The sequence below is a fragment of the Sinohyriopsis cumingii genome, chromosome 14, assembly GCF_028554795.1.
Source record: "Sinohyriopsis cumingii isolate HCF-2022 chromosome 14, ASM2855479v2, whole genome shotgun sequence".
NCBI classification, from domain to species: Eukaryota; Metazoa; Mollusca; class Bivalvia; order Unionida; family Unionidae; genus Sinohyriopsis; species Sinohyriopsis cumingii.
In genome coordinates, this window is record NC_142974.1 from 111785762 (window position 1) to 111799930 (window position 14169).

A 14169-nucleotide genomic window follows, 5' to 3' on the forward strand; every position below is an offset into this window, starting at 1 on the left:
TTTTATTAATAGATTTATACTCAGCGTCTCTCCGCGTGTATCGAGCAGATGTCCGGATTGATCAGTCAGTGAAAAATTTACCTGCTGCAACAATCTATTATGACATCGAAGATAAACAGGATTAATTGGTTCTTGTATCAGCAGAAATCCTGGTGGATCCTTTGGTGAAAACGAATACAAAACGAACCCTTGTTTCGCCTGATCAGAAACAGATGCATCAGCGACGTAGCTGTTTTCGACGATATCACAATTAAAACTGACCGCGATGGTGGTGGTTATATTGACTATCTCAGGTGAGAGATGCCTGCCAGTGCCATCTTCAGCGTTATCGCGCTTGAGAATAGATGGTGGAGGCAATCTTTTCTCCATGCGATATCTACATCACTAAAAAACTTATCGACAACATCATTGAGAGATTTTCTTCATTCTTCCCAATCGCAGCCAATGAACTTAAATTTTTTTAGTTCTTCATCATCCTTCAACGAATATATTTCCATAAATGTTTGTTTACTGGGCGATGTATCATCAAGTACCGCTGAGATTAATCTCATGATAACACTACGTTTGTCATCTATGAACCTGGACACCGCACCTACTTGATCTATTATCACTCTTTTATCACATGAACCTGATGTTGTACACTCATCAAACATATTTTTTAATTTATTTAGCTGTTTTTCAAAATTTACGTTAATTTCTTCAGACCACCCGAGAATCTCGCTCATCTCGATGGATGATATATTGTCGTAAAAATCGTAATAATTCCATAATATTTCGTCTTTTCCTCTGATGATATAGATTTCGATAAAATGTTTTTTAACTACTTCTATTCTTTTTCTGTAACTAACATTTTCAGTATCAAAATTAAGAGTCAGCAGAAAAATATTTTTATATTCATATGGTGGCATGGGTTTTGGTGGTATTGGTTGTTCTGGTGGTTTGATCTCGGGCCAACCTAGTATGGTTCTTATTGAGCTAGCGTAAATATCTACCTGATAATTCGAGCTTATTTCGATAATCGATTTTGATGTTGGTTCGTGTACAGTTATCTTTATTCCGGGATCGGATCCTGTTATATTTTTTATTCTGTATATCAGCTCATCGTTGATTTGATCAATCTGATAACTACCTGCTGGTAATCCAGCCACATTCCAATCAGGAGTACCATCGGGTTTGTTTTTATAAGCAAAAACAAAAGAATTATTTGAATGTAGTCCACCAAATGATTTTGATCTGATATTTGGCCAGCTGTAATAGACGCGTAACTGAGCTAATGCTATCTCGCTGATGAAAATAGGAGTAGGAAAAATAATGCTGAATTCAGGTTTAGTTGAACTAGCTGAGATCATTGTTGTTCTTGTCACTGTTGTATTCGTTGCAATCTGTTGCAGCAGCTCGGTCATTATTGATATTGATATCTTTAATCGCTTGATTATAAATCTTAGATATCAACGCGAATTCTACGTCGGATATAACGCCGTCGTTGTGACTCTCTGATAACAACAAAGATAATTTAGAGTACGCTGCCGATGCTGTATTTAGTTTACCTTTGTACGCGATTAATTTTGTGTTGGCACACGAAGATATCTTTTTCGTTATGATACCGAATACACCAGCTAACGTAGTGGTTGTCGAAACAATTACCGTGATAACAACAGGAGCGGTCATAGTTAACGCAGATAGAATTATCGCAGCGCCAGCTATTACCGCTGAGACAGAATAAACAGCAACATCGATGATAACTAATCTGCGTTGATATTTTTTTATTTTTACCTGATAGACGTCGATGATACTCTTCAATGACATCTGCCACGCACGAGCCTGACTGTATCTATATTCCATTATATTTATCGATCAAAAACTAAATGAAGAAGGTACCTCAGCGATAAATTCTATGCACCACCATACAGGTATTGGCGCTGCTGGTGGTACATATTTTTCTCTCTCAGCAGAAGCAGCAGCGGGTTCGAATCTAAATACTTCCTCAATATCTTTATTTAACAAAAGATTTAACGTGCCGAGAAATCTTTCTGCATTGTGACGCGATTTATATTTATCACAATTAATTTTGAATCTCTTTGAGGAAAAAATATTTATTCTGTATGCGCCGGTAGCAGGTGCTTTGTACTTGAAAAAAGTATTTTTTACATGTTCCCAGATGAATATATCTGATGCAACAACAGGCGTTAAATTGATGAATAAATCTTTCATCGCTGATGGAATCTTGCTAAGATCGACTTTACCATTGACTGAGGTATTGACGACAGAGAGTTTTTTGTTTATTTTATCTGTTTCATCTGCATCGGCCTTTCGAAGCATTTGAATGGATATGAGCTCGATGTTTCCGCGATTTCTCTCGATGGCATTGCTATTTTTCCTGGTATCTTCTTTAACGACGTCAAAATCAGCCACGTGAGCATTGTATTCGTTTCGCTTGATTATATCACCTATCTTTACGTTGCTAGTCTTTAGTTTTCCATATTCATCCTGAAAAACATCAACCTCACCAGGATCTGCTTCTGCTAAAGATAAAATATTGTTAACGTCGTCCTTCGTAGCGTATCTTGATAAATCACCGGTATCAAATTTTTCTTTCTCTAGTATTTTTCTTATTGTTCTTGTTAGCAGAGATCTACCGTAGATGTCAACCATTATATTGTTGTCCTTGATCTAATTTATCTGACGTGTACTCGTGGACCGTTTTATGATAGAGTTTTTTTGACCTGGATATCGCTGATAAAATATTGATTGCTTCATCGCCACATATCGGTGGATCGGTTAGTGTTTGTATTGGCAACGTAGAGTACCACGTTGGAGTATTTAACTGAGCTACATATTTTAGAAACTCTCTAGGTGGGGCTAACCCGTATGAGTCAGCATAGATAATCTCGCGCGGATTTATTGCGTACGCTACCCAATGAGTACCTGGTCCGGCGTTGTTGTCGAGATTTATAATTCCTGTCTCATATTTATTCGGACCAGTCGGTAATTGATCTCGCATAAATAAGCCTCTAAAGAATTTTATTTTTTGTTTTTTAGCAGCATTAATTAGATCGTAATTTGACATCGGTGTTATCTTCTGTACCACACCGCGGGGGTTCCTGGCAGAGTGGTACCCCTCCCGTAATACCATGGAGGTGTCCCTGGTGATCGGAGTCCTCGTCCTTTTCTTTTGGTTGTATCTACCACCGGTGTTTTTATCGATGATTTTTGAGCCCACCGCACCAGCAGCACCCAATCCTACGGCCTTTGCTATAGCTGGTGCAGCCGCGGCTAATAATCCTGGTATCGCGGCTAATAGTGGGAAAAATCCACCTATCTTAATCATATCTTTTATAGCGGCCGGAGATAACGTGATTTGTACCCCGGTGTTAGATGATCTAGCTTTATTGAAATGTTTTTGTTGCGTTTTTGTTATCGATAATTTATTTGGACCACCCTGAATCTGATCGTGCTTTAACGTCAATTTTGTCCCACATTTTTTCGTTATATCCGATTGTAGCTTTTTTTATCTGACTCGAAGTCAGAGTCACTCTAACATGTTCGTACGGCATTTATAAATCTATGATTGATTTAAATCACATTTTCTCTACAGGAGCGTCGATGATCCTCATTTTACTTTCAGTACCCTCGAGAATCATAGTCCTATCGCTGAGTATGACAGCAATGGCTCTGAACGCAGCAGGACCTGGATTAGCTATTCTAGCCTTAAAATGTATATCGACAACAGATTGTTTTATCAAATCCATGTGTTCCAGTGAAAAATAATAGATAGGATAGCATTTTTTAAAATCTAACTGAGATATTTGCAATCCAGTGTCAATATTTTGATCTCGACCCATATAGCTCCACATACGATGATAACCACGTGCTACTGAGTTATTTGCGTAATCTAGCTGAATCTCTTCAATTGGTTCTTGATGTCCGTTTATCCTTAATGATACATCACTGGCATTAAATGTATCGAAAATCATATGAGTTTGAGTTCGATCATTTAATCGCTCAGCTCGTTGAAGAGCCACAGAGATATGTCTTGGCGCAGATACACCCTGCTGAGACGCTATATGCCAGGTGAAGTTGCCGTTGATGTTACTCTGAATGCTATCTGTGAACGTCGTCAGCCACGACATGACTGATTTACCACCCTGATTCATAAACGATAACAGATTTCTCTCTTCTTCTATCGATGGTGTCATCGAAGGCATCCACAGAGTTAGTTTTTCTAATACAACCTTACCAGCATCACCTGCTCCTCCAGTCCTCCAGATAGCGTCGTTGCTGTCGCCTTTTCGATAAAAGACAACCGTGTGCTTAGCTCCAAATATGACTTTTCTAAAATCTCTGTAGAATCCAAATATATGCGACAGCGGGATAGCACATGAAAATCTTTTACTGTTTTCTGATAACATAGCTGTACGAGTGGCAAATCCGAGATTGTAGGTATTATTAGGGCTCATGACAACGGGACCCATATCAGCATTAACATTAGCATCGCTAGTTTTCTTCGGTGTTCCTATTGTAAATTGTGTCATCAGCAGCATCATGATTATCTTTAGTAAACATCATGCTAGGACCAGCCGATCTAGTGAAATCATCTGAGTATCTCGCTAGGCCTATAATTGTGGTTGCTACATCGACGTTGTCGTTGATTGATTCGATTTCTCTGCCATCGATCATGTATGCGGCACTCTTAAATAGCGCCATAATACCGTTATTGACTAATCCAACCTTAATAGCTGCTCCATAATCAGTATCATCGTTTTTCACAATCTTACCAACCACCTCGATAAATGCCTCACACGGTAGAAAATATCTCGTCGTATCTTGTACTTGTAACTCAATTCGACTGCTGCTGTTTGGTGTTATCGCGTTGTACGAGTAATGCTGGTAGTCTCGCTCTGAGTCGTCTCTCTCTGCTGGTTCATCCAATTTAAAAGCTTCATTAGATGTCCGCGAGAACATATTTATTAATAAAATATTTTATCGTCTAAAACGAAGACGTCCTCCGAATGCAGAGGTACCAGTCTCTCGTGGTGGTGGCGGTTGTAACTGTAACGGTGGTTATTCTAACGCCAACGATGCTAGTTTCTGATTAGCTGCATTATTTATAATCTTGCTGATGTCGCCAGGCATCTCAGCAGTGACAGGTAATTTAGCCACAGGTTTCGGTTTCCCTTTTACTAATCGCAGTATTCTATCTTTGATGGCGTCATATGCTTTACTGGTAGCAGTACCAACTGTACCTATGACCTTATCGCGAAGAACACCTATGGCTTTCGACGATAGCTGCTTAGCTAACGGACCGACCTTAGGAGCTATTCGAGTGAAGAATTTAATGATTGAATCACCTATCCCCGATCCGTATTTGAGTTTATACACAGGTAACCTTGAATTCATGATACGAGCCTGTATCACTCTCTGATGACTCTTGTGTACGATCATTTTATTTTATAATCTAATTATTTAATCACTGTGATGATCATCGACAAGCTCATCAATGAGATCGCGATAAATAGCTACGTCGATAATTTTTCCTTGAAACAATCTTCGACAGATATCTGTTGCTTCATTAATTATCTCGTGCGAGTTATTTCCAGCTCGTTTTCCTCCCACAAGAACCTCCAATCGAGATACATCATTAACGACGCTATCGGGGCAGATAGTGTATCCGCTACCTTTTTATGGACCACCCAAAAGCGATGCAAGTACATCAGTAGCTTCAGGTGCATCCTGGAATTCCTCCTCTGGTGATTGTGGTCGTATTGAGGGTTGTCTGTATCTGTGTACTTCTTTTCTAAAATCCATGTAATCTTTGTTGACGAGATCGATATTAGCGTTTTTTTGAGCAAAAAATACTGCAGGAATCCAATCAACCTCTTTGACTGTATCGAGATGGGGTTTTTTTTGCAAATATTTTTCTTTGTTGTTGTATTCAAATGCAGCGATGCGACGCATTTTATTTATATCACTAAAAGTTTTTAAGGCAGTAGAAAGAAAACATTTTGCTGGATTTATTCCCTGCAACGTTGATTGATCCACTGGAACATCTACAGATTGTTGTACTGGTATTTCCTCCACCTCTGGACGTAATTTTTCTGCTTCTACCTCTTTAACAACTTTTTTATAACCTGGATCTTTTAGATTATATTTTTTATCCTCATAAAAAGTAAAATATAACGCAGGAGTCCATTCAGATTCTTTTACTTGATCAATATAACCCTGTGCCAGATATTTATCCCTTTCATCATAATCATGAGCAGCGATCTCAGTAATTCTTTTACGATCTCTTAAAAACCTAATAGCCTCAGGTTTGAACATCCATGTACTGGCCTCAGATAATTTTACCTGCTTAGGTTTAGGTTGTAATTCTTTAAGAAATTCTAAATATTCTGGATCATTTGGATCCGTTGCTGATCTCTTAGAAGCAAAATATAACAAAGAAGCCCAATCATTTGGTATGATCCTTTTAGCGTATTCGGGTTTCGCATATTTATCTCTCTCATTGTATTTTTTAGCTATCTCAATCAATTTATCTCTATCTTTGATTTCTTGAAGGGTATTTTCGGTAAATAGCTTTTGCAGGTTGAGGTTGCCGCGCAGGTTGTTTCCCTAAATCTTTTATTGCATTAAGATATGTATTATACCCAAGATCCCTAGCACCAGCTCGATCTACATTATAATACACATAATAGATCCACCTATACCATTTGTCACGACCGGCAACATCATCAACATATTCAGGCTTTAAAATATTTCTTCGCCGAGGAAAAGAACTAGCAGCAAATCCAGCAAGATCGTTAACATCTTTGATTGCTATTATTCTTGTTACGCCATCATCGGTGAGTTTATCAACAGCACGGATCTTGGTGGTAGTTTGTTTCTCAATTCTTCTCAACACAGGAAGGATTCCTTCTCTTATCTCCTTAGGATCCTTTATATCACCTAAAATAATTTGTTCAGTTGTCTTGGTCACTGGTTTAAATAATTCCTGTGCTGATTCAGCAAATCCCTCCTTTGCTTCTTGAGCAGCTCGTATTTTCTTCTTGACTTCTTTTCGCACTGGTATATACTCCTCTATTGCTTTTAATCGCTCTCGTGCTTTTCTTGATCTCAATGATTCTCCTACATCCATGTTATTTTATTTTTATTTGTATCTTGAAATTGAAAATTAAAATTTATTTTTAATTCGATATTATATCTTATTAATACAATATGAAAATTTAAAATCCATTTAAACACGACGGCAGCAGGGAGGGCATCTACCAATAGTCGGTCGTCAATCTTAAATCGATAAAATAAAAAAAAATCATGAACAAATAATTCTGCAGCTAGATCTTCGAACTAAGGTTTTATTTCCGGATTGAGGGTCAATAAAGATATAACTCTTTCAGGAAGCCTTTATTCGGTAAATAGAAGCTTTCTCCGGATAAGATTTCTGTGGAAGGTTTATTTTTTTGTCGGAACCACTAGGTCTGTTCGCCCTCCCTGCTGCTCGTATAAGAAGAAGAACAACAACAACAAAATAAGAAGATGATGAAGAAGATGAAGGAGGGGATGCATGCAACAAGTTATTGAATATATACTTGGATACATATTATAGTATAGTACCTCTGGTAAATTGATACCTTGGCTGCAGTTTGATTAGACTATGTCATTTGGATCGAACTCCCCCATGAATTTTCAATTGCATAATTCAGCACGTTTGCTTACTCGTGCATTGTATATCGGCCCATCCCAGGTTATATTCGATTGATAGTATATAGAGTGTCTCTACTCAATATCTAGTCGAGTCGCACTGGTTGAAGAGCATCGCGTTGATAGTTGGTTTGTTCTGTTAATTCATTTTTTTTCTTTTTGCGAATGTGGCTCTTACGATTATTCATTCGTTTTCTAAGATCAACAGTTTTGCCAAGATATTGAATGACACAGATCGTGCATATTACAACTTTTGCTTTTTGAAAGCGAAGCTAACTCCTGTCATTGAACTTCTGAACGATTTTGAACAAAGTTTATATTCCTGCCAAACTTTCTGTTCATTCTCCATTTTGTTTTTTTCATTGAAGAAACCATGTTTCTAGTCTCGTTCAAATGTATTTCTCACAGCCATACAATATATTCAGATCATAGTGTCTTCAAGACATTCAATGCAAACTTTAATACAGGCCTCCATTTCTCTGACTTCGTGTCTATGTATAGCTTTCAGGATCTACAGAACTGTCTGAGAAGTGACATGACTAATAGGGTTCGATCTTATTAATGAGGCAGTCTTGGTTTCTAAATAGGTTACATCATGATCAAATCATGTTCCGCCTTGACTGTCATTTTGCTGAGAGATCCGTGACTTTAAAAAATACAGTGTTTATGCTGATGAGGGTAAATGCAACACAGGAAAACCACAACAAGAGAGAGAGAGTGTGTGTGGGGATATGTGTTTTAATGTAGTTTTAAATTTTTTTTCAGTTATATAGCTACGGTGTGTGCAGTGTGGAATTGTATAGCGTTACATAGCACTGGGGTGGGGACATCATCCAGCCGACATGTAGCATCATGTCACACCCAGTCACATTATCTTGACACCAGACTGAGCAGTCATAACACTAGCCTCGTAATGCTTAGCAAGGCAGGTGTTACTACCATATTTATACGTCTTGGTATGACCCGCAACCTCTCGAATCCGAGGCGAACGCTCTAACTACTAGGCCTCCTGAGCCGTCGACACAACAAGAGAGAGAAACACACACACACACACACACACACACACACACACACACACACACATATATATATATATATATATATATATATATATATATATATATATATATATATATATATATATATATATATATAAGTAGAATAAAGAGCAAGGGAGGTCCGAATGCCTCAAGGAGAAACTTGTTCCAGACAGAGCAGGTTGTGACATAAAAGGTAGTTTTACGCCTTTAGCAATTCAGAGTAGAGGTTGTCGTTTGTGAATAAATCACTCCTATGTCCTTCTAAGGCATTGCTTTCCCCTACAGATAATGATCCCAATCTGTGACTGCAAGTATGGTTACACCAGGATTAACATGATCTCTTTTATCTTGATCTATGGCTATATTTGACAACCAGATAAACAACTAAACATTTACCGTTCGAACGCCAAAATAATACCCACTAATATTTAAAGGAAAAGTGGGGATAAACCATAATTCCTACTTGTATAAACCTAGAAAGTTCAAGAGAAGAACCATTCTCAAAATGATGCTCTTTTAGAACTTCTTATCACAAAATCATTGATAACTTTGAATTCTGGGATTGCACAATGCCCATTTTTCCTAATCTTGTTACACAATAGAAAGCCTGTATGTGTGGCAATGGATGACGGACCTGCATTTTTGACATCGGTTCTAGGACAATTACCCTCTCCCCCCATCAGCCAGTTATCCCTCGTGTCAGTAAACCCCTGGACAACTATGCACATGGCATAGTTATTCCCCTGTTAAAAGAGACAGATACACTGATTAAATAAGTAGAACAAGCAGTAAGAACGGTGCATTGGGAAGATTTATGATATTAATAAGAAGAAGAAGATAGAGAGTTCTATAATCATCATTGCCGTCAATTATTATTTTCACCCAGCTTTATACATCGAGTGGGCTGAGTAAAGACCAAGACAATTAGAGTTTTGGAACTTATCCAAATTATAAGGAAGATCGCCACATAATTACGGTTGCAACACGTTTATTGCAGGTAATGTATTGTATATCAACATGTGGTTTGTTTGGTTAAAGCATCTGAACTGATTTATAGTCTCACGACCCCGTTTGCAAATTTTTAGGTGTTTCTACCCAGGCGAACCTCTGGTGAGAGAGAGAGAGAGAGAGAGAGTGTGTGTGTGTGTGTGTGTGTGTGTGTGTGTGTGTGTACTGTTTATAGAGGTATCCAGACAGAGCGTATGTCATGACTAGAGTAGTGACTGGACTTCAATTTATAAAGCAAAATCTCACAATCCAAGCCTTAACAAATACATTAAAATAGTTTTCGTTAATTGTACGACACATGTTCATTTCAAAAGAATCGTCTTTTACCTTCATGCTGCAATAAATTGCTGACATCTACTCTATTTAGTGATCCACCTCCCTGTTATATTGCTGAAATAAAATAATGTTTACTGTTCCTTTGTCATACATTTTAGTGAGGAAAAATTATTTTACTATTGTAGTAGCAAGGATTTAGTGAAAGAGTCAGACTTGTACTGTTGCACTTGAACAGTTTATCTGAGAACAATGACTTTAACTGCAGTTGCAACCCTTGACGCTTGACATCACTTTCAAGAATGAGCGTTTGTGAGATGTACCAATGGTGAAATTTTCAAGTGTTAGAATAGCATGGTTGCCACGACGACTTTGTGTTTGCTTGTGCCCGCTGTGACTGCATCTTCTATTAGGGGACACATCATGACTACTACTGCTTCTGCAGACAGTATCCTTCCGAAGGAGGATGACTTCATTTTGAAATTGCGTATTTTCTTATCTTCTTCGTAATAACTCTTGCGGCCAGTACAACCTTCATCTCATTTTCCATCATTACCAGTCTAAGATGATTTCAGAAAGAAAAAGAAGGTAGGTAGTGCTAGTGACTGTTTTCTTGCAACATGAAAACGACGAAGTATATATTTGCTCAAGAATATGAAGAAGAAGAGAGAAACAGAGAAAACAACAAGTGTAGAAAGAAGAATTTTGAACCTTGAACACAAGGAAGAAAGTGACTAGAAACATGTTAGCATGTTCCAAGACATTTAAACACTTGACAATGTATCACACTTCTTTGGAGAAACTTACGGGAAAGTGACCTATGCCTACACAGTCCATTACACCAATGTCGTCAGCAGAGGTAACACCTCTCTCTCTATCTCTCTCTCGCCAGCCGGACCTCCAGATTAAACAGTACTATTATCAAAAATAGCAAATTGATACGTTGTAATACCCGTTGTGACTGTGCCATGACAAAAGTAAATTGAACTACTGACAGTGCAAACGGAAAACTAGATGGCTGTGGATTAAATATTTTGAGATGACATGTAAATCCGGTACCCTACTATTTCATGCTGCTTATGCAGGTACCATGTGTTCTGTGAAAATCTTTGTATATTACGTATGACACTGCATGTATCCATGAAAACATTAAACAACACTGAATGCAGAAAATTCATTGTATCCGAAGAGACCAGTAAGCGTATTCCATGTCGTGTGGACAAGGTCAGTCTGAAAAACGTTAAACGGTTTGAAAGTTATATTCCAAAAATAAATTATAGACAGAATGAGTCATTTATCGCCATAAAGAATATAGCAAGAGGAAAAAATCTGAGTTTAATTTTAATTTAAGTGTCTTTCCTGTAATAAAATGAGACATTGCCACTTTCTTGAAGACGGAGCCGGTTATTCGTTGCGAGCTGCAATTTTATTACAAGTAGCCCATGAAAACGGGCTTCTAGCGAAAGGAAAATGATACAGTAAAGCCATCAAATGAAAACCATATTAAACTGGTTTCAAAATGATCAAAATATTTGAACATGTAGAATGCAGAAGACGAGTTTCTGAAACAGACTCTGAACAAACACGATGATATAGTATACCGATGATGTAGACAATATGACTGTTGCAACTAGGCTCATGAGGATTCTGTTAATGGTATTACTTTCTCATGAACCATTGACCTATGCAATGTAACTAATTGCCTAAGTCAAATGTTTGATCTTGTGGAAAGCTTGTACGAATTCTTAGAGGATAAGTGCGATTCTCTTCGCATGGACAAATGGGTGAACGGATAAAGACTGATAATTGAGACGCGGTCCTGATTCCATTCATCGACGTGGCAATGACATTGATAAACTTATTAATGACATTAAGCGAAAAATATCAGGCGACCAACAAATTGGTCATTTTCGAGTTTTTTTTCCAGAATAACGGAGATTGTAAGTAGACTTTTCGGATTGTTATGTATATTTAGTTTATTAATTTTTTTTATATATTTTTTTAAAAATATTATTTGTGCTATTTTATTACACGCTATTGCAATGTAACGTTGTATGTTGAACTTCACCTTGTCCAAAATCAAGTTTATTTTCTGCTTGACCTAAATTAATGTTTTTATACAACTAATACACAGCTAAATTATTCTTTATGTGCATGGGTTTAATATGATGATACTAATTAATTAAAGGAAACGTTTTCTTGGGTCTAGGTCTAGGTTATAGTCCAGCTTCTATATTTTAATTTTAGTAATAGGGTTTTAATAATAACTAATATTTTGATTTTTGTAAACACCAGAATCATTCCAGAATGTTATTGTCCGTCAGGTAATTGTTCAATTTTTGAAAATGCCAATTGTGACCTGAGGTCAAGTAGAAGACTATATAATCTTGTTACTGAAAGGAAAATTCATTCATGCTTTAATATCTAGCAGTCAAGTTGTATTATATTTTGTGCCCAGTAATTCATTTTGGGCGGGAATGTATTTCTTCAAATTACCTAATTCAAGTGAGTAATTTCTCTGGAAAAACAAACTTGCTCTGATAAAACTGGATGGAGACATTCACAACAATTTATAGTGAATTCAAGCCTGGAATTATGTTACTGTGATTCAACAAATGACTGTTGACAGATCAGCAATATACATGTTACGACAGACGCATCAACACCCTCACCTTTGCATTTAAGTTGGACTTCTACTAAATTTTTTCAGGACTTTAAATTATTAGGAATTGTATCTTTATTTCTAGAATTATTTTGGGATTTAATTCGCGATGCCGTAATTTTATATATATATATATATATATATATATATATATATATATATATATATATATATATATCCATTTCATCTTGAAATATTGGGAAATAAATTATTTGTTGAATTTTAGAAGGCTTGTAGCTTTTCATTCTTTTCCGTTACTTATTTTAAGATTAGACTCGCAACATGGTGATGGCTTATTATATTTGTATTGGAAGTTACCAAAGAGCATTGGCTTCCTTACCCTTCACAATTAGTTGCATAACATTTCAAAGTGTCTTTTCAGCTATTTGGAGGACAGTTTCATTCAGAATAGCAAGTCTTTAAATGAGACAAATGTAGCTTTGTTTTCGTAAAATGCAAAAAAGGCATTATCTCACCCATCACCATTGATTTTTTGAACGCGGATAAAACAGACTGATGTATTTATCGCAGAGGAAGAAAATATAGCTATGGAAGAATCGGAGAAGGAGGATATGCGTTGAATATTTTAAGTTAAAGAAATAATTATTTAGCCAACTCTGAGTCTTCAAAACGATCATACGTCTGTCAAACTGTAAGGAGAAAGTGAGAAAATCAGGTAGGTACATGTTGAAATTTTTGTTGGTGCGCGCAAAGACGACGCAGAAAGGTTCTTGCGCATGACCATACTAGACAGATTTTATGGCACAAATCGTACGACTTAAATATTTTCTGGTGCCGTTTTCTAATGTAATTTTTAATGATGTGCGTAATGGTGGTTGTTGGGGTGGGGGTGGGGGTGCGGACCAAGAAAGTAGAAGAAAGAACATTGTATTACTAAAATATGTCTGTGGCGTTGGAGGTACTTTGGAAGAAGTGACAAAACTACTTCGGAAGTAGTTGAATAAGAACTCACCAGAGACGAGTGCAAATCTATTGCCAGGTTACGAGTTACCGGTAGGGAAAACACGGGTAAACCATTACAATAAACAAAGAGATAAACCCCAAAACCCAGCTCATAATGCCTAGTGTCATCAATCCGATCTGGAGTCCCGAAAGTCTCAAAACAAATAAATAAATAAATCCACAGAGACAACGTCTGTTGTCTGATGAAATAGAAATTGATCATTGCCAGCTGCACCTTTCTTACAGCTCTCCATGGATATAACAACAGTGGAGTAAATTAAGCCTTTATCATCAACATGCTCTTTATTATCATCATTATTATCGACATGATCCTTATAAAAATATTAGGGATATTAAAGTACGCTCGCCTAACCTTCCGTCCTCACTGTCCGTCGTCCCTTCACCTATTAGACCGCTGTGTGGAAATTTGTCATTTCTATATACGACGCACATGTGATGACCATCGGCGAGATCGGTCTGATCTATGATTATATCTCCTTACATTTCTTGGGAGTAGATGAAAGGTCT